The sequence below is a fragment of the Callithrix jacchus genome, chromosome 11 (assembly GCF_049354715.1).
Source record: "Callithrix jacchus isolate 240 chromosome 11, calJac240_pri, whole genome shotgun sequence".
Taxonomy (NCBI): Eukaryota; Metazoa; Chordata; class Mammalia; order Primates; family Cebidae; genus Callithrix; species Callithrix jacchus.
This window is the reverse complement of record NC_133512.1, coordinates 94,147,265-94,173,978: the sequence shown is the minus strand read 5'-3', so window position 1 is coordinate 94,173,978 and position 26,714 is coordinate 94,147,265. Positions and strand designations below refer to the sequence as shown.

General features: G+C 46.0%; 1 protein-coding gene across 3 annotated transcripts in view; it reads left to right on the top strand.

Moving 5' to 3' along the window:
* DPP6 (dipeptidyl peptidase like 6) overlaps nucleotides 1-26,714 on the top strand; it is a 1,158,816-nt gene that overhangs the window by 301,173 nt on the left and 830,929 nt on the right. The window lies entirely within an intron of this gene.

The following is a 26,714-nucleotide window of genomic DNA, read 5'->3' as shown; positions in this document are numbered from 1 at the left end:
ATTCCTCTTCTTACTTCTCCCAGACACTTTCCGCCCCCCCACCCCCAGCGTTGTTGGTGGTGATTATCCTTTCCGGGAAAAAAATACCAAAGTACTGGCATCTGAACCCCAACCCTCTGTCTCAGGGCCCAGCTCTTTTGCTGAGAGACGTCAGACTGTGTCTGTCTCCCCTCCCAGCCTTGGACTAGCACCTCTGCCTTAGGCCCTGTTCGCTGAAAACTTCTCCAAGAGCATATTTCCTACTCTTCATGGGGTGGAAGCCTGGGTTTCAAAGGTTGGATTTGCATATCGCCCTAGTAACCAATGACTCATGCGGGGCAGGAGCGGGACCTTAGATGGATGAGTTTAACCACTTCCTGTGGATCCCTTTTAGGAGGCAGAGGGCTGCTAGGACTTCAAAGGAAGGAAATTGTGCTTGTTCTTTGAGGCCTCTCTTCCCAGGGAAAAGAGGAAAATCCCCGACAGGCTCTCGACAGGCAGGTCTGGCTTGGCTGGTACAGCTCTTAGACACACACAACCAGGCTGCTTCACACCTGCGCCTTTTAAGCAAGGCCCTGCCGTCCCAGGGTTCCCACACCGGCTTCTCATTAGTCTACCCTGATATACCCAGTGCCCCGTACCGAGCAGGAGGTTTTGGTCATCGCCTGTGTGCAGCCTGGAGCCACACTGTTTCCCTGTTTGGTATTTCTTTAGGGCAAGAGTTGTGTATGCAAGGGGGAGGGGGGGTGCAACGAGGCATTGAGTGATTTCCCAGGGAAAATTCCTAATTGCCAGATATTTTGAAATCAGTGAGGTTTTGCTGTTGTTACTGGTAGTTTTTATTTTATGAATGAAGGATGTGGAAACTTTAATGGAGATTACAAAACTTTGTGAGAGATGTGGTTTGCAAACACAGGTACACACCTCCTAGAGCCCTGCATCAGATCTTGCATGAGGTTTTCTGATTTTCTCCTGCATCATTAGCAGAGTCCCCTGGTTGAACAGAGAGATCTCCAAGACATGTCCCTCACGTTGATGGGCCAAGTCCTGAGGGAAATGGACAGATTCTTTTGTCATCTGGATTAAGGAATGAGAAGTCTTTGACGAATGGTTTAATTGGAGGAGGGTGAAGAGTTCTGGAGGAGTGAAGTACCGAGTCTTGGGGAAGACAGTTAAGCTGTAACGCAAACAGAAAAGATGTACTTTTTGCCTTAAACCTGACTTAAAGTTGTTGAATTGTGGGGAGAACAATGTGCAGCTTTTTTCTCAACAGGCTCTAGGTGTCGCTAGGAGAAAGGAAAGGGAAGAGCTCTCTATTTCATTTCAGATCATCTCCATCTTTTAAAAAAACTCTTAACTTGGAGATACATGTCCTTTTTTCATGGTGTCATTTGTCTAGAAATGCATCTCAGACAAACGCAGGTGCCCTGAGAAATCAAGGATATAACGTCTTTTTCTTTTTTTTTTTTTTTGATGGGGCTCTAAGCAGCATCTCTAACTTAGATCTAAGTCCCAACATCATGCTTTTTTTTTTTTTTTCTGGAAAATACACAATGTGTGCATGTATGTGTGCAGGTGGGCATGTATTGTGTGTTTATATAGTGCACTCCGAATATATATACACATATATGCACATGCCCATATCTGTACATATGTATCTGGCACATATCTGTAAAATGTATTGCACATATGTCCTTTAAGTTTAAAATGAATAATTAAACCCACAACACAGGCAGAACGCTGCATCCTTAAACAAACAAACAAACAAAAACTTTTGTGCACTCTTCTTAGAAAAGTTACTCAGAATTGGAAAAATTATGCCCCCAAATTTACTAAAAGATAGATGAACATATCAACAAAGCAAACCACTTTTCCTCCAGGAACAAAAGCTTCAATTTGCTTACGGTATATTGAAAAAAAAAAAAAAAAAAAAAAGACACCAGGTACAAAAACTGCTTTTTAGATACAGATACTTGCCAAGACGGAAGACACTTGAGTAATCATTTTGCTGCCCAAATTTAAAGCTGAAGATATGCAGCAATATCTAGGCTCACTGCAACCTACCTCTGCCTCCCGGGTTCAAACGGTTTTCCTGCCTCAGCCTCCCAAGTAGCTGGGATTACAGGAGCGTGCCACCACAAGCCCTGCTAATTTTTTCTATTTTTAGTAGAGGTGGGGTTTCATCATGCTAGCCAGGATGGTCTCTATCTCCTGACCTTGTGATCCGCCCGCTTCGGCCTCCCAAAGTGCTAGGATTTCAGATGTGAGCCACCGCGCCCAGGCCACATTGCATTTTATTGCGTGTGGTGTGTCTGTTGACACTCCACACCAACACGCATTTGGGATTGCGGCTACTTCGGTGGGAACTGTCTGAGGTGCTGAAATCATCTCTTGGCTTAGTGCGAGAGAAATCTCCATCAATTGTTGCAGTCCTGATCCCAAGGCTGGTGGCTTTATTGCTGTTTTCTGGCTTGTCAGAGAAAACTTCCAAGGAACAGAAACAGCTTCCCTGTCGTGGTCACTAAGATGATGGTAAGCAGCATACCTTTACAATCCTTAGGACTTTATACCTCTTGTTCTTCTGTCTAGAAATTGAGAAATAAAATAGAGTTTTTGGCTTCTGTGCATGTGTGTACACCTACGTGCCTGAGTATGACAAGAATGGGCAATTACCTAGCCACACCCCAAATACAATTTATCGTAGTCTAATAAGGATAACACAGGTAAGGTCTAACTAGATCGACACAGAAAGATAAAATGCAGAGATGGAATGGCTTGGAATTAACTAATAATGCATGGTCTAAATGCACAAACGACACAGGCAACCAAGGGACTTCCCGCCTGTGTAGCACCACAGGAAAGCCTGTTTTGGGTGTGTCAGTACTAACATGCAAAGTCTGACCTGGAAATCGAAATAAAACCAGAGTGTCTTTTCTATCCATTTCCTTGTAAATCTTAGATTTATTTGAATATAAAGTCAGTTACTTGGGCAACTCCTCTGAGGAATCAATAGCCATTCTGATTTAAAATTCATTGTGTAGGTTTAAAAATAAGTTGACTCGGCCGGGCACGGTGGCTCACGCCTATAATCCCAGCACTTTGGGAGGCTGAGGCAGGTGGATCACTAGGTCAAGAGATTGAGACCATCCTGGTCAACATGGTGAAACCCCGTCTCTACTAAAAATACAAAAAATTAGCTGGGCAGGTGGTGCACGCCTGTAATCCCAGTTACTCAGGAGGCTGAGGCAGGAGAATTGCTTGAACACAGGAGGTGGAGGTTGCGGTGAGCCGAGATCGTGCCATTGCACTCCAGCCTGGGTAACAAGAGCGAAACTCCGTCTCAAAATAAATAAATAAATAAAATAAAAATAAGTTGACTCTTAAAGGAATCGTTGCTGGAAGTGACTTTTAGTGGAATTTAGTAACTTTGATTTGGATTGACTGTGGCTAATTTTAAAATGCTGCACTTTGTCATGCTCCTGCTTGAACATTTCTTTCTGGATTTTAAATAGGGTTTTGGAGGTCTTCCATATCATCAGAGCAGTCATCTTGTTAAGGTTATACAGTGTGCTCCTGTTCATTTTTGGTGACTCATGGCTTCCTAACAATACAAATGTGACAACGACAGTATTTTAAAACAGCACTTTGGTTAAAACTGGGGTAGATTGACAAATCACTGCCCATGATGTTCACCAGCCTTGGAAGGTCCAATTTCATCATTCTGTATGTCTTTGGCAACCAACCCATCTTTTTTCCTCCACCTTGGGTTTCATTGGTATAACATCAGCATTCTATTAACGTGTCCTTTATCTGTCAACTTTATGATTTCTTAACTCTCTTTCCCCCACAAATACATTTATATACTCTATTTTCTTCTGTTTCAACGATAATTAAACAAATTTTAATTTCACATGATTTTCCTGATACATGAGAAAAAGGCTAAATCTTTCAACTGTCTACTTGATCCCATCACTCTCATCACTGATAGGACCAACGCTTAGTGTCCTCACCTACAGAATCGCCATGGGACAGCAGGGGCAGGGAGAGTTGCAATGTTGCCCTTTCCTTATCCCAGTGGCACCTTCAAAGTGGGTGCCATGAGGCCAGGGCCTGAGAAGTGCTCCGTGAATACATGCTGCTGCTCTTACTAATAACGTTACCCCTTCATCTCTTCTCCTTCAGTTCCTCCTTCTTTACCTGCAGGTAGAAAAAAAGATTGCCTTCATTGGCCTCTACCACCACTGGCTTACTATCCTGTTTTTCTTTCTGATTTTATTATCCAACTTCTCAAGCAAGGAGTCTACTGCTGATTCTACTTCCTTGTTAACAATCCTCTTTTCCTCATCTTGCTTGTATGCAAATGTCCATTCTGCACCACCTTCACTACAGAAACTGTACACAGAATGTCAGCAATGTCCTCTTAGTTACCCGATGTGATGACCTGTGTGATTCCTCCTTAGTCTTGATGTTGTTCCAGCTCTTGCTCTTGACAACTGCCACCTGCTTGTCCCACTTTTGTATCTTGCATTTTCCTCAGTGTTACATGAACTTAGCCTTCGAGTTCTTTGGTGCATCATTTTCTTCTCCTATCCCTTATGTTGGAAGGCCAAAGAACCTGCTACCTTCCTACGGCTTGGTCTCCTGTATTTTATGTCTTACCTTTCTGGCTTTCTTTTGGAGGTAAATGGTCTGCCTTTATAGGAAGAGTCAAACACATTCTGCAGTGTCTATGGTTAAAATCGCTTTGCTGCCCTGATGTACATCTAGCATTTCTTCTGAAGGGAAGTTGCTTTTCTGTTTTGCAGAATTGGGGGATTCTGATTGCTAGGACCTTGGGGATCTCCATCTTGATCTCTCTTCCAAGCTTTTGTACCAGAGGTCGAGCAGCTACAAGATCATGTTTGTGGTGGTGACAAGATATTCACACAGAATACGTCCCTGACTTTAGATCATATCCCCTTTTCTATATCTGCTTATTGCAACTAACTTTCCAGCTGAATCCCCTTATTCCTGCTACTAGTATTTCTGTTTCTTCCATGTCTTTGCATGGCACCCAGTGTTGGTAAGCATGCATAAGTTAACATGCATTCTCCTAATGTCTTGGTTTCTTTCTCGTAACGTTAAGTATTTCACCAGATGAGCTTTGAAATTCCCTTGTGGTCCTCTCGCTGGATACAGCTGCTGTCTTCCTGAGAAGTTTAATGTTTGTGCTTTGGAATATAGCGAACACACAGAAAGTGTTCATTGCCCAAAAGAGCCTCACAGTGAATGCTTTGGTAACGTGAATAATCGGCTAACATTTTAAATATAATTCCATCTTAATAAAAAAATTTGCTGAAATTGTAATGTATCCATAACAGAATTACACAAAATTCTGATTACTCTTCCTGCCCAGAAAATGCAGTTGTAATGAGGAAGGAGTCTCTGTTACGAGTAACATATTGACCGACATGAAGAGGCTGTGCTGGCTGAATGGTGGCTGCAGCCAAATATAGCATCAGAAATACCTTACCTCCGCATTGCACCTGGTGATTCTCAAAGCGCTGCCACGTGCGTCTCATTTCACCTTCACAGTTACCTTGGCTAGGGAGGAAAACCATAACCTAGAGCTAGGCTTTTAGGTCGAAATATTAGTAAGGGTAAGCCTTATTTCTTTTCATTTGGATGGGTCAGTTGTCACTTGTGAATTAGAGCAAACACATTTCAATGTGTTCACAAGCCTTCATTCTCTGGAACCAGACCAAAAAAGTATGTTTGTGAAAAAGCAACAGTGTGTCTTCCCAGTGGATTTGAGTTCTGTGTTAGGAGCACAGGATTCCCGGGAGCATGCACGTCTGTTCTCCATGGCATGCCTCTTTTCATTGCCACCGATGCACTTTTCCATCATTTACTTGTACGTGTTACCTGTAGATTTAGTGAGAGCTAGAGCATTAAAATAACATCCTATTAATCTATATTTTTGACAGTGGAATCAACTCATTTTCCCACATAAAATTCATATTCTAGTGTCACTAGGTAGACAGGAATTTTTTCAGATGTTGGCTTTTGGACGTCATTTCCTTCATAAAATAGAGCTTTCATATTTCTTACCCAAATCTTTTCTCCTTTAGGGTCAGAATGATTAGTGAGTTTAATTTTTGCAAGCAACTGGCAGGAGTTGCTGAGTAAGATATACATGCTGATTGTATGTAACCCTGTTCCTTTTAATTGCTCTGATGATAATGCATTAATCAAGCACATGAGAAATGCTTCTCTGCAATATACAATATTGATCCCTTTCATAGAGCACTGCCTATAAGAATAATAGTCACTATAATCTTCTTAAAATTAAATTCTGCTTAATAAATCCAGTGTTAAGGGCACAAGTGCCCGCATGCCCAGTTATGATTTTGCTTCCATTTCAAACACATTGGTTTGATTTTACACACATGTAAAAAAAAATCATCTTTTCTCATGAACAACTTCTGGAACATCTGTCTCTAAAATGATCTAACATTATGAAATTATCTGAAATTGAAAAATTTTTTAACTGACGTCTAATTTTATAAACAGGAAGACTATAGGCAATTCTGTGAATGGCTGTAAGGAAATCATTTGCGGTTTTTTTTTGGACCTCAGAAAACTTCAGCTTCTCTCCTCACACCTGTGTTCTTTTTAGCATATTTCACTTTACTGTAATTGAGTTGGGGAATTATGTCACTGAGTTAAAAAATGTATGAGCATTTTAAAATGTAACAGTCTAAAATATTTTGGTTCCAAATGGGTGTGCTAATTGCTGAAGCAGAAAAATAAACCCACCATTTTGCCAGAATAACGTCAGATTTTGCCCTGACTTGGTTTCCTCAACAGTTTTATTTTTTTCCCTTTATATGTTTACTTCCTGTGTTTTCCAGCAACATTCACATTTATATTTGAAGCACAACACGTTTAGTTTTGCCCATGGCTGACACATATACATATATATATATAATGAGATATGTGTGTATGTAAATATGTATATATATGTGCATATACATATATGCACATACACACACACACACACACACACACACACATTTTCTAGGAAAATCAGAGGCACATAGGCCCATGAGGTCCAGATGGTAGAATTCTGGTGGTGGCGGGACATGGAGGAACATCCTGCTTCCCAGAGTTGGGGTATCTAAGTCTACAGTGGAGAACATGCGCTGATAGCAGGCATTGGGGGAGGGGAGCTAAAGAGGAACGCAAAGCAGAGATGCGAGAATCCCTGCAGAAATGGAGGAAAGACGGAAGGTCCTACAGGTTCAAGCAGATTGTTCTCAGGTCCTGAAACAGCCCTGATCTTTAAAAGCAAAAAGCCAATTTTACTACTTTACTTTCATTCAGCCCTGCACTTGTAGATAAACAACTTGAAGACATTTAGAATGTAATGAAATCATCCTAGCAATATGCCCAATAAAAATCACACACACACGTGTGCACACACGCACACACACGCGCACATACGCACGCACACACACGCACGCGCGCACACACACACACACACACACACACTTAATTCTAAAGAAACTTAAGGATTTTCCAGGTCATCAAAGTCATTGTAAAATCCAATTTTTAATTGTCTATAGTGTTTAGATTTTATTCTGGCATCAGCTTTTAGATAATTTGGGGTCCAATTTAACAATGCCTGTGTTATGGCATTAAAAAAGATGGAATGGGGATATAGGTATCTTCCCATCCTGAAAATAAGAAAACCAAAGAATCCGTTCTCACTCCAGTTGTTCAGTGTTGTTGGGAGATTTTGTGTAAAGGCAGAACCACTGGGATTGAAGCATTTGTGCAGCAATGGGATCTTCGTTAGATTATACTTCATATATTGATCTGATTTCATGTATTCATTATGTGTGATGCACATACTATACTTTAAATGATATTAGCCAGAAGGAGAACACGGGTGAGATACACTGGGAGCATTGAGACAGCGAGGAATTGGAGGTGGAGGACTGCTAGCGAAAGTCTCTGACCTCCATCTCCCTAACCATTTTGTTCATGACACTCAACTTTCTAAACCATATTCAAACTCTAGAAATGGCTTCATGCAAATGTCTGTCTAATAATTGCTAACCGTTAAAAACCTAAAAATGAGAAATTTCTCAAGAGCCTTGAGAGGTGAAGTTATTTTCTATATTTGAGGATTTTTAGAGTTGTTCGGTATTTACAGCCTCTGGGGGTAGCCCGCCCCAGACATGAGTAGCTCTAATGACGAGTTACTGGAGGCATGTCTTCCTCTCAGCCTCCCTGTAGCTCCTGCACATGGACCCTCATTTTCCCATGGCTTCTGAGGAAGGGCAGCGGCATCCTCCTGCCTGAAGCAGACAACGTCACGCAGTCCTGTTTCCTCCCTTCTTCTTGTTCTCCTGCTGCCACTGGACCAGAGCCCCGTCAGCACCCTGACCAGCCTTCCCAGGAACATTCATGGAGGAAATGCAGGTGGTTTTCTAGCCACCTGGGTTAGGTTAAATAGCACCTAGCTACTTACCCAGGTGAGCTGTTAGGTCTTCTTCCTCCTCCTCATTGTATCCTTTCCAATTTGCAAAGTACACCCTCCATCGGCAGGTTTGAATAAAATGTGCCTCAGGGAATCAGTGAATCCAGAGTATCCCTCTGCTAGCGCACCTGCCCCATGCTTCCTCACACTAAGCACACACTGCCAGCTAGAGCATCCCCTCCCGGGAAGCAGGCTCAGCTTAGACTCATCTGAGGATAACCGTTAGGTGGAGGGATGCCAGAGGGCTGCAAACACAGAAACAGAGCATCGAACCCAGTTTGGTTCAGACTTTTCCAAGCTTGAACTCCAGCTAAGTGTTTGGAGAGGACTGGCTTCTCACCTTGGTGGGTGTGGGGGTTGTGAATGCGGCTCTGCAAACATCTCCAGGTCTGTGGCACCTGGGGGGTGTGCTGGTGTTCCTCCGCCCCCTCACACAGGTGTGGCTGTGCAATTCCTTTTGGCTGATGAGATGGGAGTGGAAGTAAGTAGCCCTTCAAAGTGCAGGCTTTAAAAGCCAGCATGTGATTTCTGTGTCATGGAAACCAGCAATAGTCCAGAGAGCCGGGGCCGCAGAAGCCGGATAGAAACTTTGGCTAGTAAATCGCTGAAATTGTATCAGTACAGGAGAGCCTAGCCTGTGCCGACTGCTACGTAGGGTAAATATTAATGTGGATGACTCTCCATTCCTTTTTGGGCCCAGCTGCATTCTCCTGTACTCGCATGATCAATGGTCTCCAAATTTCTGTGGGGAGTGCCTTCTTCCTTCCTGTTTCTCACTTAAAGCTTTTCTGTTCCCAAAGAGACTAAAATGGAAGTTGGCCCCAGGAAGGCAACTGACCTTGGAGAGTGTGGCTCTCAGGAGCTCTTTAAGGAGCGTGTCTTATTGGGTGGGAGGGAACAGAACAAGGTGTGGTTTCCCAGAAGGCAGGTGCATGCATTCACGGGGTGTGTGGGGTTGGGATCGGGGTGCAGGAAGGGGCAGCAGGAGAAGGACAGTATAGGCAGGTTGCTGGATAGTGACAATGGAAGCGAACGCTGCACCTCTGGAATGATTCTGAGGTTTCTAAGGGTCAGAAAGGAGGCTTCTGGGCCTTGGCCTAGAGACCCTGCAAGGCAGAGAATCAAGGATCCCACAGGGAGGCTTTCCGGGGTTGAACCTTCCAGTGTGGAAAAAAAAAGCAACTATGTACCTTAATCCATGGTACAGGCTGTGCTCTTCTATTTTATGTGGATTCATGACAAGATTGTTTCCAATTTAGAAACTGAAGGTTACATGTCATCTAAATAGTGGGAAACATTAGTGGAAACATATAGCTTTAGCACATAATACTTTCTCCCCAATCAGTGTCCTAATGGTCACAATTGAATCTCCATTTTGTATGTGGAAAGGGTGTCATGGATTTCTCTTCCTTCTTTCCAGGATTTTAGTTCTTCTGAATGGGTAGGAAATTCAGCTCCTAAATTTCCCTACATCTAGTTATCCGTCAAAAGGAGAGGGGGCATTGTTTCTATGGAAACAGGAGCTGCTGTGATGGGCAGGGGCCGCCTGGCTCCTCGTTGGGCGGCTGGCCTTGCTGAATACGAAATCATCAATAAGCTTCCTCATTGTCCTCGGGCTCCAGTGAGATCATATCAATCGGCAAGGCTGCTTTTTCTGCAGGTATGAGAGAGCACCTGAGCAGAATCCTAACGTTTCTTCTGCACCTGCTGCTGGATGATCTTTTTAATCTCGCTGCTCCTGGTCCACCTGCTGCTTATTTTACCCCAACCGCAGGAAAACTGTATCCTGTTCACATAGCCTGCACCTGGGCTAATCCCAGTGTCTCCAAAGCAGGGGAGGACCTTGAGTGGTCATTTCTGGCCCTGTGTGTACACCACCCCGGTATCTATCCCACCTGTGAGGGTCACGTTCCCACTTCAACAGGACACCCAGAAAAGCTCACCCCATCATCGGCCGTGAGCTGCCTTCCTCTCACCCAAATCCAATCAAGCCTGTTTCAGTCTCAGTCATTACCTTGGGTTCTAATCTTACTTAAGTAATTTGCTTTTTTTCTTTGTTTTTGGACAAGGTGGCCCAGGCTGGAGTGCAGTGGCATAATATCAACTCCCTGCAGCCTCAACTTCCCAGGCTCAGGTTATCCTCCCACCTAAGCCTCCCAGGTAGCTGGGGCTACAGGCACACACCGCCCTGCTGGGCTATTTTTTGTACTTTTGGTAGAGATGAGATCTCACCACAGAGCCCAGGCCAGGGCTTTCACTTTTTAGGGTACCCTTGCCACTGGCAGGATCTGCCTCCATCACTCCCCAGGTTGTGAACCATGCAGGGGTCCCTCATTTCAGAGCAAAAGCCACAGTTCCTGTAATGATGTGAAGGCATGACGTGATCCACTCCCCATCTGCATGACTGTACCCGCCCCTACTCTGTTTGAGCCCAGGGCTGCCTCACTGCCCCTGGTCACACCAGGCATGGCAGGCTCTCACACAGCGGCAACCCCATCTGCTCGGCCTTCTTCCCCTGTGTCCACCTGACTGGCTCCCTCATGCCCTCTGGGAAGCCTTTGCTCCAACGTCACTTTCTCAGTGACGTCTCAGCTGACTACCTGTGTAAAATGGTAGTTCCTGATACTCCTCCCCCTCACCTCCCTTGTTTTTCTCTCACCATCACATTTACCACCTCGTAGTATTTTATATAATGTACTTATTAGGCCTCCTTTTATTTCTGCCTTCCCCCTGATGAGCTGAGCCTATTGTAAGGCTCTTTGGCTATTTTGCTGTCTGACATGTCCCGGTGCCTACCTAGCACAGGACCTGATGCATCAAAGTTCTCAATAAGTATCTGTTGAATGAGTGAGTGAATGAATGGAATCTTACCTGAAAAATCTTTGATCACTTCTGTCTGAATGATCACCATTCTCTTAAACCTGTTTTCCAAACATTTGCTGAAGCGGAAAGAGTTCTGAAATTAGAATGTTCACCCTTCAGTGTGGCTGCTTACATGTGTCCACACATGGATTCTCTTCATATCAGGATTTTATTGCATGATTCTGGGCAAGCTCTTCTGCCTGTCCAGTAGAGGCGTACAGCTGAGCAGACAAAGTAATTACTAGGGAAACAGCAGAATTCATTTCTGTAGGACCTGCTTAAACTTTCTAATATTTGGTATTTGCAATATTTTATGCTTCCTTTCTGAACGAAAATGAGTGCAAGTGCAAATGTTCCAGGTATGGCTACTTCATTGACTTTTTTTGTAGTTACCAGACAAAGTAGTAGACGAAGGTCTCATAAGGAAGAAGGCAAGATTTTGGGAAGAGAGTCCCATAAATATCGCAGCATGACAAGTTGTTTTGATGAGATATTTACATTACCTGATTCTCAGTATAACAGAAAGAAAAACGTCCCCGCCTCTTTTTCCATGGTACTGTGATCATTTCTTCATCTGGCAGGTAGAAGTCAAATAAGAGTGTTTTTGAACTAAATATGATTAGAGAAAAACTGATGTTCCCCGACCATAAAGGTACAGTTCACTGAAAAAGCGTTCCTGGATTCTGTAATCTATTTGAAGCTAAAGAGCCTCAGGGCGCTTTAGCTTTCTACAGCGTACATTTTAATAATACAATCAATACTCTCTGGCACTTAGGATGGTGCTAGAACAGGAGCTGAAATTTTTGTCTTAGAGCTGCCGATCTGCAAGATGACCTGGAGGACTCGCCTCTTCGGGCTGTATGAAGGCTGCAGTGACCCTTTGAGTCAGGTCGCCGAGATTAAGTATGCAAAATAACGATTTGCCATTTCCGTTTTCTGTTGCCAGACGGTGTTGGGAAACGAATCTGTGTTTCGTGTGCTTTCATAGCCACAACAGACTGTACTGAACTGTTAAACAGCCCTGGAAGAGGTGAGCCACACCCTCCAGTTTGCAAATGGGGGTGTCAGGCAGCGTGTTGAGCAGGTAACCAGAGACCTGCAGGCAGGCTGCGCGGTTCGTCTAAAGACACACTAATAAGCATGTACAATTCTGGAGCTGTCAAATGGTACCAAAGTGCATGCAATTAGATGAAGATAATACAGCAGATGATAAGGAGATGCGTAGCTGTGGGTGATTAGGTCTCTGACCACTGGATTTATGTGGCCAAAGTACCTCAGAATATTTAAGACCGAAAGACTTAGAGAAATACATTTTCTGCTGCCATCACATCAGCAATATGAATACAAGTTCATGTGTCAAAGCTCCAAGCTTAGTATGCAGTCTGAGTCCAGGGAAAAGAGGGGGGCCGATGGCGCGTACGAAAAGCCGCCACACACAAAACTGGCCAGATGTTTTGGGCCAGCTCTCTACCCCTAGAGGATCGACTGAGCCCAGGGGCATCTGCAGAGCTGCCAGCTATCGGCAAAGCAGCCCTGGTGGGGAGTCCACGTGGCTGATTCTCTGCCATCCCTCGATTTGTGTATCCGGTAGGCCCATAGAGTCCTTGGCAGTGGCTGAAAGTGATCATGGTAGGGCGATTTCAGGGTCATTCTAGGCCACTGTCTTTACCCTCTCACTCTATGGGTCAAGTGACTCAGAACAGACAGATGCCCTGAAAGGCGGCTTTACTGGGGTTGGGAGAGGCCGTGCATGAGGAATGAGGAGGACACTGGGCCTTTGGGCAGGGGTCTAAAGGGAGAAACCACAGAGGTGGAAGCAAGGCAGATAGAAATGGGGTACAGGCAAATCTGGGGAGCCAGTGGAAGTCGGCACTGTTAAAAATTTTTCCTGAGGCAGCCAGGGGAAGTCAAAGACCTGTGCGAGAACAGACCCATTCAGTGTAGTGCAAACCAGGGAACACCGATTCTAACTGGCTCATCACAGCCAGATCCCAGGCCATGGCTTGGAGCCATGACCTTCAAACTGTGCTTCTCAGAGTCATCACGTTCCTGATGGGAGCCGCCTAAGGAAGGAAGCAGGAGATGGCACCAACAGAACTCTGAATTCTCCTTGAAGCAGCTGTGCTTTTAAAATACTTTACCTGTGTATATAACTGCAAATGAAAAAGATGATTTTGGTATTAAATGAGGTCTATTGGAGTAACAGCCAAATTATTCAGTAATAATAATCACAGATATCCAGCAGGGGTGCGTAACGAGATGTTCTTGTTATAATTTATAAAGGTCATGCCCATGGAATTCTAACGCCATGATTACGACAGACAGGACCACGTTATAGTTTGAGGCTGAACCAAGGGCCCTCCTGCGGTCCTCCGTGTCGAAAGACAGGAGAGCACCCCGAGCCTGAATACCGACTTGTCAGTTGTTTAACCTTAGAACAGAACTGAGTTTGGGTTTCACCTTCCTCACTTATAAAACAGGGAAAACAATTGTAGTATCTTTGTCAATGGCTTATTTTGAAGGTGATTTTTGGCTTTGTCATTGGCTTATTTTGAAGGTTGAGTTGGTTCACGTAAAACACTCAGAACAGCGCTTAACATGCCACAAACCAGTGGCAGTGTGATGGCTGGATCCAGCTGTGTTTGCTAACAGGGATGGGTGACTGGGTGCCCTCAGGGCAGAGCTGGCCTGGGGCAGGCAGTGAGGAGCAGAAGGAAATGCCATCACTCCCAGTGGTCACGTGTGCATGGATAATGTTACCGTCATTGCATGTATTTGACATATAGATTGATTAGGTAGTTCAGTTATGAGCAAGCAGGAAGGTGGATAACACGGATTCCCAAGGAGCCACAGTGCCCCTCAGTCAAGAGCTCCTTGGTGGGGCTTGGTGCCCCTGCTGAGGACTCCTCCAGGAAACACGTAGAATGCGATGGACTAAATGTGCCCTGCCATTGGTAGGCTGAAATCCTAAACCCCAATGTGATGGCGTGCGGAGGCAAGTCATTTGGGAGCTGATTTGGTTCTTGAGAGTGGAGTCTTCATGAATGGAATTGTGCCCAATAAAAGAACATAGAAGGGCCAGGTGCAGTGGCTCATACCTGTCATCCCTTTGGGAGGCTGAGGTGGGAGGATTGCTTGAGCCCAGGAGTATAAGATTAGCCTGGGCAACATGGGGAAACTCTGTCTCTACTAAAAATACAAAAACTAGGCAGGTATGCCTGTCGTCCCAGCTACTGGGGAGGTGGAGGTGGGAGGATCATTTGAGCCTGGGAGTTGGAGGTTGCAGTGAGCCAAGACTGTGCAACTGCAGTCCAGCCTTGGCAACAGAGGGAGACTGTCTCAAAAACAAAGCAGACCAAACAACCCAGAGAGCTCTCCAGCTCCCTTCCTGCCCTGTGAGAACATAATTAGAAGGCAGCTGTCTGCAACCAGAAGAGGTCTCTCCCTCACGAGAACCCCACCACGCTGGCACGTGGACCTGGAGGTGTGAAACCAGAGGCTCTGAGTCAGACAGATGAGGAAGTCCACATGCCCCAGTGCCATCCTGGGACTCTGTCACATCAACAGAGGACGCAAGCCACCCCCAAGGCTGTTCACCGAGATGTTCCCGAGCCAGATGCCTTAGAACTAAACTAGAAAACTTGCTAAAAATGTAAGTTTTTGCATTCATTTTATGATTGAAAATTTGAAATACTGTATACCATTACGTAGTGCTCAGTAAATATTCCTCAGAAGTGGTCAGAACAGGCCTGACTAAAAGCCATTGGACATGTTATCAAGCATCTCGATGTTAGGTGAAGAGAAAACACAAATACAGGTGATTCAGCTTGAGAATTTGTTTTAACAGGACACCTTAACAAGTACAGTCTTACAAGACACTGGGTGAAAAAAGTGTGGAGTTAGTGGAACTGTTTAGGGAAACAGTGTAAAATTGCCCAGATACGGATTTTACAATAGTTACAAAGGAGCGAACAGGGTCGTAACTCCGATTAAAAATCTTGAATCTACTTTTCCTTATGTTTCTCATAAGATTTCACTCTAAGGTCACCCCTGACTTTTAGTTAATTACTTGTCTCTATTAAGTTTTACTGGCAAGTTCTCTTTTGGTTTACAGTGTTCCAGAAGGCTCCCTTCAGTCTCCAAAACCCAGGTAAATGGAGACCTGATGTCTTATGGGATCCTCAGGAATGCTAATGTGTGTTTGGAGTGGTTTCTGGAGCTCGTGAAGTTGGGGACCCTCCATGCAAATGTTGTTGTCTTCGCAGGTGAAAGGGCAGCAGCGGGGAAGCTCCGGATTACGCAGCATTCTGGCCATGGTTCTTCTGACAGGACTGTTGAGGAAGCTAATTTGTATATTTCTTCCACTCACCTCAGGCTTATCTAGTGAAATCCAGCTTTTCCATGACATTGCTCACACACACACATCATACACACACTCACACCTGCACACATGCCACACGTCACACACACTATGCAAATCTCCATACCTCACACACACTATGCAAATCTCCACACCTCTACACACACCACACACACATACTTACATGTGTCACACACCATGCATGCTACACATCACACACACACCCTATGCAAATTCCCATACATCCACATGCACTACACACACATGTACACACATACCACACCACACAAATGCCCACATCTTTGCACATACCACACCATATGCACACACAGCTACAAATCCCCCACCACAAAAACACACACCTGCACACATGCCATACATCACACACACCATGCAAATTCCCACACCTTCCGCACACACTTATACTTGTGTCACACACTGTGCATGCTACACATCACACAGTATGTAAATTTCCATACATCCATACATACCACACACACACATACACAGACACCATACATACCATGCAAATTCCCACACCTTTGCACTCACCACACCATATGCTCACACACCTACAAATTGCCCACCCCAAACACACACCTACACACACTTCCCACACACACCACATATCACACAAATCCTCACACCTTCACACACACCACCCACACACATCACAAAAATCCCCATACACTCCCCACACACATTTCTCCCCTACCACACACACACGACACACAAATCTACAAATCTTCCCCACAGCACACACATCCACACACACACACCTCACACACCACACACACAGCACTCACACACATCCTTACCTGCCATACACACATATAACACCATGAGTTCCAGGTTCATTTCAGGCACACACACAGATAGATGTCTAGTAGACTGAGGACCCTGAAGCAGGGTGACGGGCCACCCTTTAAGTTGAAAGTGTTGCTAGCAACCAGAAGTCAACAAGGCCTTCACCTGAAGTGCTTTCCTTGGGGTGAGGACAGCTGGACTCTACAGGCTGCTCCCCTCTGGTCTCTGCTGGGACCAAGGGTGTGCAGCTGGGGTGGCTTCCCAGGATGCATACGTGTTGTGGGGATGGAACAGACAGATGCCAGGGTGCTGATCTCTGTGGCTGTGGGTGGCAGTCCCCTGAGCTCAGTAACCTCAGGGTGGCTCATCAGATAGTGAACCAGGACACACAAACCAGTAGACACAGAGATAAAAACATGGCAACTTAAGGCTTTCTCAGAATGCAACAAACAGAATCAGAATTGTATTTAAGGAATCCTTTGAAAATTTTCTACAAACTCAAAAATTATCAGGACATAAAAACTTTGAAAATTGACCCAATGGGTCAGTGAAAGCCTAGGAAATGTATCCCGTATGGTGGAATACCCACATGACCTGAACCCTCTTGGGGTCTGCTGCTGTGCGCCGAGGGTTCTAGGTTTGCCTGGTGGCTGTTCACTTCCCAGAAGCAGATGTGTAATTGCTATCACCTGGAGACCCAGTGACGGCCGTGGGCACTCAGCTCCCTGTCTGAGCTGGTTTTACTCACAGCTCCATGCATTCAAAGCAGGAAAATTCACAAAAAAGGGTGTTCTCAAGGAGGCATGCACCAAAATACTTCCTGAGGGGGAACACATCTAGAAATGCTGGAGAAAATGCCTAATTAACCCAGCTAAACTAAAAGGTGAGGTGCAAATTTCAGTGAAGTCAGACCACAGAGACAAGGGATAATCTGTCTGTTTTTGGAAAAGCTCCTAATTGCTCTTAGAACCTTGCTTTTAGGTATGAACACTTCCCATATTTTCTTTTATGATGCAATTCTAGCTCAGCATTGAAAAGTCGGAGCACATCTGATTGTTCGGAATAATTAGGAGCTCCTGGCATGATTCCTAGTCTTTATGGCTCCGGGACTGGCCTCTATTCTCACATTCATAGACTTCACATAAAATCTGTTGACTGGCAGAATATAAAATTTCACTTAAAAATACAATTATGAAGAACCTAATTTAATCCAATTCTTGAACATCGGTAATGTGTATATATAGTTAACTGTCAGATTTAGTTCCTTGGAAATAAGATTGGGTCCTGTTTAACACAGAGCTTAGACGAAACTGTAGGGCCATTTTCCAGGTTGTCCTTTTAAAATCTCAACTTTTGGCTAGGCGTGGTGGCTCACGCCTATAATCCCAGCACTTTGGGAGGCCGAGGCGGGTGGATCATGAGGTCAAGAGATCGAGACCATCCTGGTCAACATGGTGAAACCCCCATCTCTACTAAAAATACAAAAATTAGCTGGGCATGGTGGTGCACGTCTGTAATCCAGGTATTCGGGAGGCTGAAGCAGGAGAATTGCTTGAACTCAGGAGGCAGAGGTTGTGGTCAACTGAGATCACACCACTATACTCCAGCCTGGGTAACAAGAACGAAACTCTGTCTCATAAACAAAAACAAAAACAAAAACAAAACAAAACAAGACAATCTCAACTTTTACAGAAAGGATTTTATGGTCAAAAAGTTTGTGAAACATCGGATTCTTTCTTATAAGTTGTCTTACTGAGTTTAAAGGAGAATTTCACAATGAATATCAGATTTATTAATAATTAGATTTCTCACTTACCTGTGTCAGTGTGTCGTGGTGATATATCTGGGGAGCAGATGCTCTGTGCCGAAGGAGAATTTCACAATGAATATCAGGACATTAAGTAGATTTATTTGTGGCTAGATTTCTCACTTACCTGTGTCAGTGTAAAATATGTCGTGGTGATGTATCTGGGGAGCAGATGCTCTGTGCCGCACCCCACTCACCAGGAAAGCAAACCTTCGTTCCTGACTCATGACTGTTCTGGCCACTTTACATCACATCTTGGTTAATAAGTCTGGCTTTCTCTCACTGTGTTATTTTTCCAAGGCTGCTGTGGCAAAACACCACAAGTCAATGGTTTGTTGTCTCACAGGTTCATTGTATCACAGTTCTGGAGGCTGGAGGTTCAAAGTCAGGGTTTCAGCAGGGCCGTGCTCCCCTTGAGACTCATGGGGAGGTCCTTCCTTGTCCCTTCCAGCTCTGGTAGCCCCAGTCCCTCTGTGGCTGGTCTCAGCATCACTCTAATCTCTTCCCACCATCTTCTCATGGTTACCTTCTCCCTGGAAGGCTCTTCCCTCCTTAGAAGGACACCAACTATACTGGATTATGAGACCATGCTTCCTATTCCACTATGACATCACCTTAACTAATTACAGCTGCAAGAACCTTACTTCCAAATAAGGTCACATTCTGGAGTACCAGGGGTCAGGATAGCATCTTTTTTGGGGGAAACAAAATTCGACTTATCACACTGACATCTTGACTTTTCTCTTTAAGTATCTAAGTTTTTGGTTATTTTAGACGATTTTGGAGGGTCACCGCCTGTCCTGTTGGAATTTCAGGGAACAATGTTTGTCACCAACTTTGATTCACCGAATCTGTGCAGTGGATCAAGTATTTGATCATTATTGCTCTTTAAACAGGAAATGGATGTCCATTCATTGTACCTGGATCTTTATTGCTTTGATTGATCATTGATCTTTTATAACCTGGACTCACCTAATCTGCACAGTGGATCAGTTATTGATTACCATTGCTCTTTAAACAGGAAATGCATGTCCTCCAATGAGTCACTACCGTTTGACTCCAAGTAATGGCTGCAAAAGGCTCTGGACCCAGGGGAGTCTAACCATTCCTTTCTGTAGGTGCCTTCCTTCATTCTGCAAGGATTTCTAACTGATTCTGTTCTGAGATGCTTGGTGCCATGTTGATCTGGGAAGCAAGGCTCAGCTAACTGCCTGGCAGTGAGCACTGTTGTGGGTGCGGATAAGCAAGCCTCTGCCACGGCCATGTTGGCAGAGGAAGTATGGCTTTATATATAATTCTTATTTCTTTCTTCCTATCCAAAATAGACTGCAGACATGAGTAGTGGGGAAATTACAAACTGCAATAAAATAAGATAGATAGCTGTCAGACTATGAACAAAAACCTGTGTATTCTTGCTGTGGTGACATGGAGGTGTCTAGAATCCATGAAAGTTTCAAATGACATCATACTGATGCTTAGAAGTGGTGTTGGCATCCTTAGTGGACCTTGTTACTTCTCCCATTGCCCCTAAGTAGCAGGGTCTGGGATCCTGGGAGCCAGAGTCATAGGTTTGCCTGTTGACCATTCGCTTCCCAGGAGCAGATGTACAATGGGTATAACCCGGAGACCCCGTCATGGCAGTGGGTGCTTGGCTCTCGGTCTGAGCTGGTTTTACTCACAGCGCACCACTCAGCAGACTGGGATCCATGCATTCCAAGCAGGAACATTCACAAAATGTTCTCATGTGGGGGATGGAGGCTCTCAGCAAGCCAGTCCTACCCAGTCTATTCCAAACCTATATTCTGAGGGGTGGCTGGGGTAGTGCTAGATGCCACCTCTGGTCTTGGCTTGCTGTGTGCTGAAGTACAGGTGCACTGACCGAGGTGAGACCCAATGGCGAGCCATGGGTCTTAGGGCTGCAGGGAGACTTCCCTCCACCAGCACCACCCACACCACTCTCCACGGTCCTGGTCGAATGTTATTTTTGTTCCTATGCTAGCAAAGGCCGGCTCCTAACTAGAGTTCCTGTTAGAGTGTTTCAGTGCTACAAATGCCTGGCTATGCATATTTCTTTGTTCAACAACACTTTGTCCTCTCCCTTGCTTATTGGGGTTTCGGCTCTGTGATTTTGGCAGAGTCTTTTAGAGGAGGGAACTTTGTTTTATGGCCCCTTTTCCTGAGAGCCACCCTAATCACCCAGTCTGGGTTGAATGTCACTCTGGCATGTGCCCAGAACCCCTGGGTATGCAGTGGAAGTGCTTAGCACATCTCAGCAGAGACCATCTGTCTCTCCTCTTACTTCTCTGCTGGAATCTGATCTTCTGGAGGGCAGAGGCTGTGGCTCATCCTTGGGGGTCTCCAGGATGCCACCTGTGCCCATTGTGTGGTGTGGCATAGAACCTGTGCTGCCAGGCTGTGCTCGTGATGCTGTTCACTTATTAGTTCACCCAACAAACAGTCAGGAATGGGAAGTGAGGGCATAAATAATAAATTCCCAAGGCCAAAAACGAAGAAGATGAAGAAGGAAACTCTGCCACTGCATCTTCAAAAGGCACCCACTATGCTGCTGACATTTCTCCATTATTCATGATTTCCTTCCCAGACACCTCATTTCATACTGTGTCCAATTTAAAAGAAATGAGGTTATTTTTAAGATGTGTCCTTTCACAAAGCAATAGCTACATCCCGTTCGGGGTTTCTAGTTACTTCCCAGGCAGTGGATAAAATGCATGGTTGGGGATGAATAATGAAAGGAAACAGCTTAGTTGGGAAAGAAAGAAATGTAGATGTTACAATCCACTAAGAGCAGCCTTGCCTTTTGCTGCTGCTTTTGTCCAGTTTGTCAAGTGACTGAATTCACACCTCAAGGGACGTTCGGCTGCTGCAAGGTTGTTTTCCATGATGACCCATTTCTACGTTCAGTTGGACCTCATGGCCCATCGTGCATCCAGGTGCCTTAGAGGTCCAGGTGCTTCCTCTGCAGCTTCTTTCAGGGATCCCTGGGCCTTTCCTCCAACATATCAGGCTCTCTCTCAGCTCCATGCCTGGCATACAGTTATTCACTGCCCTGTGCTCCTTTCCATTTCTGGAAAACACCTAATCATCCTTGTAGACCTGCCCAAAGGTCACATTCTCTGTGAAGTGAGTTTTGGACCTGCGGATAGGAAGCATCTTGTCTCTTGTTCCTAGAGGAACTTCCCATGCAAGAAGTCTGACACAAGGGATGGATGGACTCCCTTGAAATGATTTCTTTGCATGTCTGCATTCCTATCAGGCCAGAGCTCTTTAAAGCTCTTTAAAGGTGCCTATTATTCATTTGGAATTCCTAGTCTTTGAGACAGCATACATCAAATATATGTTTGGGGTAGAGGGAGACTTGGTGAAAGATATATGTTTCTTTGGCTTATTTCTAAAATACACTTCTCTGCTTTGTGCAATCGGAAATCATCAATAAAACAAGCAGTGAGGCCAGGTGCGGTGGCTCACGCCTGTAATCCCACCACTTTGGGAGGCCGAGGTGGGCAGATTATGAGGTCAGGATTTCGAGAGTGGCCTGGCCAACATAGTGAAACCCCATCTCTACTTAAAAAAAATACAAAAATTAGTTGGGCGTGCTGGAGTGTGCCTGTAGTCCTAGCTACTTGGGAGGCTGAGACAGGAGAATCGCTTGAACTTGGGAGGCGGAGGTTGCAGTGAGCTGAGATTGTGCCAATGCACTCCAGCCTAGGTGACAGAAAGAGACACCATCTCAAAAAAAAGAAAAATACTAGCAGTGACACAGATGGAACTGACTTCCAGAGCACTGGTCTGGTCTGGGAGCTGACCACATTTCCTGGGAAGAGCAGACAGTGACTATTTTTGGCTTTGTGGGGCATAAGGTCTTGATGACAATGACTCGACTCTACGGTTGTAGCACAAAAGCAGCCATAGACAGCACATAAAGTAAGGGGCGTGGCTGCGTTCCAACAAAACTTCACTGACAAAAGCAGGCAGTAGGTCAGATTTAGCCCAGGGGACGTAGTCCTGCAGACTGCCGAGTTAGAGGAATGGGGACTATGGAATACAGCATCAAGGAAGTGCAGTGGTTTACAGACTGAAGCCAAGTTAAGCCACTCACGTGTTGAGAAAATAAGCCAAAGGGCTGGGAGTGGTCCATGGGTCAAAACCTGCGACCCAGAAACCACAGGACTCCCGTGGATGTGGACTCACTGAGGCTGATCACGCCAGATGCTGCCTTGCCAGGGCAGCTGCAGAAAGGTACCATTTGCCTCTGATGCTGCATGAGAAGGAAGTTGGCATAAACCCCCCCACACACACACAAAAAAAAAAGACAGTGAAAGAAAATCGTGTCAGGAGCTGATACTCATGAGTCTTGGGAAGCCTTCAGGGACAGAGCACAGCTAGAGTGTCCAAGAATGAGAAGAACCCTAGAGCAAACACGAAGCCTGGAAGAGATACTTGGTTTGAGAAGAAAGCGGCCCAAGAGCTACTGGAACTCAGCTAGCAGGCAGGGTCCTGGGCTGATCAGAGTGGGGAAAACTTGCTGAGTTGTGCCATGGCAGGACAGACAGAGCCCCACTGCGGCGAGGGGACACTCGTGCAGCCTGTCCCCCTTCACCTCTGCCTCCCCTCCCCCTGCAGGCCCACAGTGTGCTCACCATATAGCAGTGCCTCCTGGTCTTAATGCTTGGGGCGATACAGCCATTGCACCAGCCTGTCCTGTGGTTTGACCACAGCTTTTCCCTGCTTCACTTTTCTGTGAGTCTCCAGAGGGACCTTGGGCATCGGCACGTCGGATGGCACCCGATGCCCTGAATTCACCACACGCCTTCCCACCTCAGAACGTTTGCTCTTTGTTCATTTCTTGTCCATTGCACTTGTGTTGGTCAGTTTTCTTTCATCTCTTAGTGGCAGACACATTCCAAAATGACTTACAGAGAAAAAAAAGGCACATGTGTTCTTCAGAGCTAAAGACCAGAGGCTGTTGGACTTCAGTCGTATCTGGAACAAGGTACTGACATGATATTCCCAGCACTCTTTCTGTCTGTCTCCCCGACTCTCAGATTTGCTTTCCTCTGTTGGTGTTAATCTCGAGCAGATAGCAGAGGTAGCTTCTGCTCTAAGCGTTTCCTAACAAGAGGAAGACAGAGGCATGCTCTCTCCCCGAGTCTCCGTGTGAAATCTTGTTCCGGGTTTCTGGTTGACCCACCATTGGTCACACCCCCAGCCACCTGGAGTCAGTTGTATTGTCAGGCCTGCACCAGGAGCCCGTCCCACAAACAGGAACAGAACTGGCTCTGCAGCCTCTCCTCTTCGAATGGCTGTTCCTTACAACAGCTTCCTCTCAAAACCTACCCCCTCCCCCCTTTTTTAAGACAGTTTCGCTCTATTGCCAGGCACCAGGCTGGAGTGCAGTGGCATGATCTCGGCTCACTGCAACTTCTGCCTCCCAGGTTCAAGCAGTTCTCCTGCCTCAGCCTCCTGAGTAGCTGGGAGTACAGGCATGCACCACCATGTCTAGCTAATTTTTCTATTTTAGTAGAGAGAGAGTTTTACCATGTAGGCCAGGATGGTCTCAATGTCCTGACCTCGTGATCTGCCCGCCTTGGCCTCCCAAAGTGCCAGGATTACAGGTGTGAGCCACCACCTCCGGCCAACATCCACCCCTCCTTTCAGGTCTCATTCTAATGCTGTCACCTCTAAAGCAACTCATTTGCTTGTCTTCACTCCCCAAGTGGGTGACTGTTCCTGCATCCGAATTCCCATAGCGTTATCGCGACACACCGTCCTCACCATTTTGCCTGCAATCGTAGCTGCTTGTGATGAGCGGCAGCCGCAGGGGTAGACATCACTGCCCCTTAAACCAACTCCAACAAGGCAGAGATGACAAACAAGGCAGAGATGCCATAGAACAGAAGAAGGGGCAAGGCCGTGAGGGCCCTGGGAGCAAGCGGGGGCACCCCCCATCACTGGCTGCTATATAGAGTGAAAAAAATACAGCCCGAGTACCCACACTCCATTCCAAAGAGGCCCCCCTGGTAAGAACAAAACAGGAAGGACCCACGGAAAACACAGCAGCAGTGACATGGAGCTCTCTGTCCTCTTTCTGCCCTCACTGACAGGTGCACAGGCCGGCCCTACTGAACACTACTACGTAAGCAGTCACTCCATGGCCCTAGTGCCCCCTGCCCCAGACCAATATTTGTAAGCAAATTGTCCTTCAAGGCATAGTGGCAAAAGGCACAAATCAGGACCAGCCAGTGGCATCAGTACGCCTGCCTATCACCCAGCCCCCAGAGCTCCTCAGAGAGGCCAAAGCCCTGTGCTTCTATGGACATCGGTGGGGTGGAGGCCCCGAGTTGGACTGGGTTTTGCGCAGGGAATGGGGCAAGTTCCTGGGGGCCGAGGAAAGGTCTTCTGAGTGGCTCGCACAAGGGCTTCAGGAGGTGAGTTGCGTTTTATCCTCCTAAGAAGCCTTCCTGATACCTGACTGGCCTTAAGCAGGCCCAGAACACCCATGTATGTGGGGCAAAGCGATTCAGAATGACCCTTGGAGACGGGCAGGGCCTCGTGGGGCTCCTGCATGGAGCTCAGGCCTTAGATGACCTTTTTCAAGGTGGTGGGAAGTCACTGGAAAATTGGAGGCAGACGCGTGAGACTCATTGCAAGACTGCCATTGTTTTCTTTGTTTTTAAAATCATTTTTATTTCAGCCTAGAGACTGAACTAGAGGTGTTTGAGTGGGTGGGGTATGTCAGAGGAGAACAGACCAAGAGACTTTGATCAAGAGCAAGCCAAGATGTTGGCTACGATTGTCTCTTCACAAAAACAATGAAGTAGACCAGTAATTGGAATAAATGACACAAAAATACAAGCAGACAGATCTCCGGGTGTGCCGCTGGGTGGATTTGTTTTTCTACTTCCATTTCAGTATTTTCCTAAAGCAGCTATGTTGCTGGAAAGGAGAGCAAGCGTGAGAGGTTCTGTTTGTTCTGTTGGTTGCAGTGGGGTCTGGCTGTGTCCCCAGGCTACAGTGTTGTGCCATGATGAGAGCTCACTGCAGCCTCGAACGCCTGGGCTCAAGCCATCTTTCTGCCTCAGCTTGAAGAGTGCATGCCACCATGCCCACTAATTTTTTTTTAATAAGGATTGGGTCTTTCTATGTTGCCCAGCTTGTTCTCAAACTCCTGGGCTCAAGCAGTCCTCCCACCTCAGCCTCCCAAAGTACTGGGTTTACAGGCATGAGCCACCATCCCTGGCAAGAGACTCTCTCGAAGTTGAATGAAATGAACAGAATTTGGCAATGGCTTAGATGGGAAATGGGGGTTAGCAGGGAAGGGGCAGCTCCAGGATGACCGTGCGGGTGTCAGCATTTAGGCTGAACACAGGCCACGGTGGGAAGAGGAGTTGGCTTGACACAGGGTCCCGTGGTGGAGGTCTTTGTATTTTGATATTACTCCATTGGCGATTCTTGGAGTAGTAAGACTTGAGGGATTACCCAGAAGCAATAGGAAATGTAAGAGGAGAGGGCTGGAGAACAAACTGGGGACTCCCATGTCTGTAGGCTTTTGCCCTCAGGGAAAATCCGGAAAAAATGATGGGAAGAAGATGCTGCCAGAATCCAGGGGAAAACTACCTCTAAGAAAGCAAAAAAGGCAGGTCCACACCCAAGTAACCTGAGCTGGGAAAGGGCCCAGTGTCCCCAGCATTGGGGGGCAGCTGCTGCCTGTAGGCAGGGTGGCTCTGGCAGGAGCAGAGGTGTGGGTGAGGCTGCGGTGACCGCAGTCGGAGGAGACACCACGGAAAGGACATCTGGGGATTAACAGAAACCTGAGGCATGGAGCAGGGGGCCGGGTGGGGGTTTTCCCGCACAGCAGCTCCTGAGTGTCAGGTGGGTGAATAAAAGCCAGAAGCAGAGATGCCCCTAGACTTACAGACCAGCTGCCCACAGGATTAGCCTCGGCGCAGGGCGGGTCTTAGGTCTGAAGGGCACTTCCAACTAGATGTTGACTGTTGGAAATTTAGTAAATTGGGCCGCCAGAGACTTAATTCACTGCTTTCAAGTCTGATGATTGGGAATTAACCTATGAGAATTATCAAATTACACTGAGGTTTGATCTCCCCTGCACTTACACAAATGCACACAGACAGAGGCATACACACACCTCTTTTATGAGACAGATAAAATCCCAGCTGCAAAGATGTCAGTGCCACACATCTAAGAGCCTGGCCCAGAAGTGATGCACGGAGCTTCAGCCCCCGAGGGAGGAAGATAATTAGACTGCAAAGTAGTGAAGGGCATGGCTGGGTCAAGAGAGAGTCCCCCAAAACCAACTTCTAGCGGATTTCCATATTCTGAATGGAAAGTCTGCA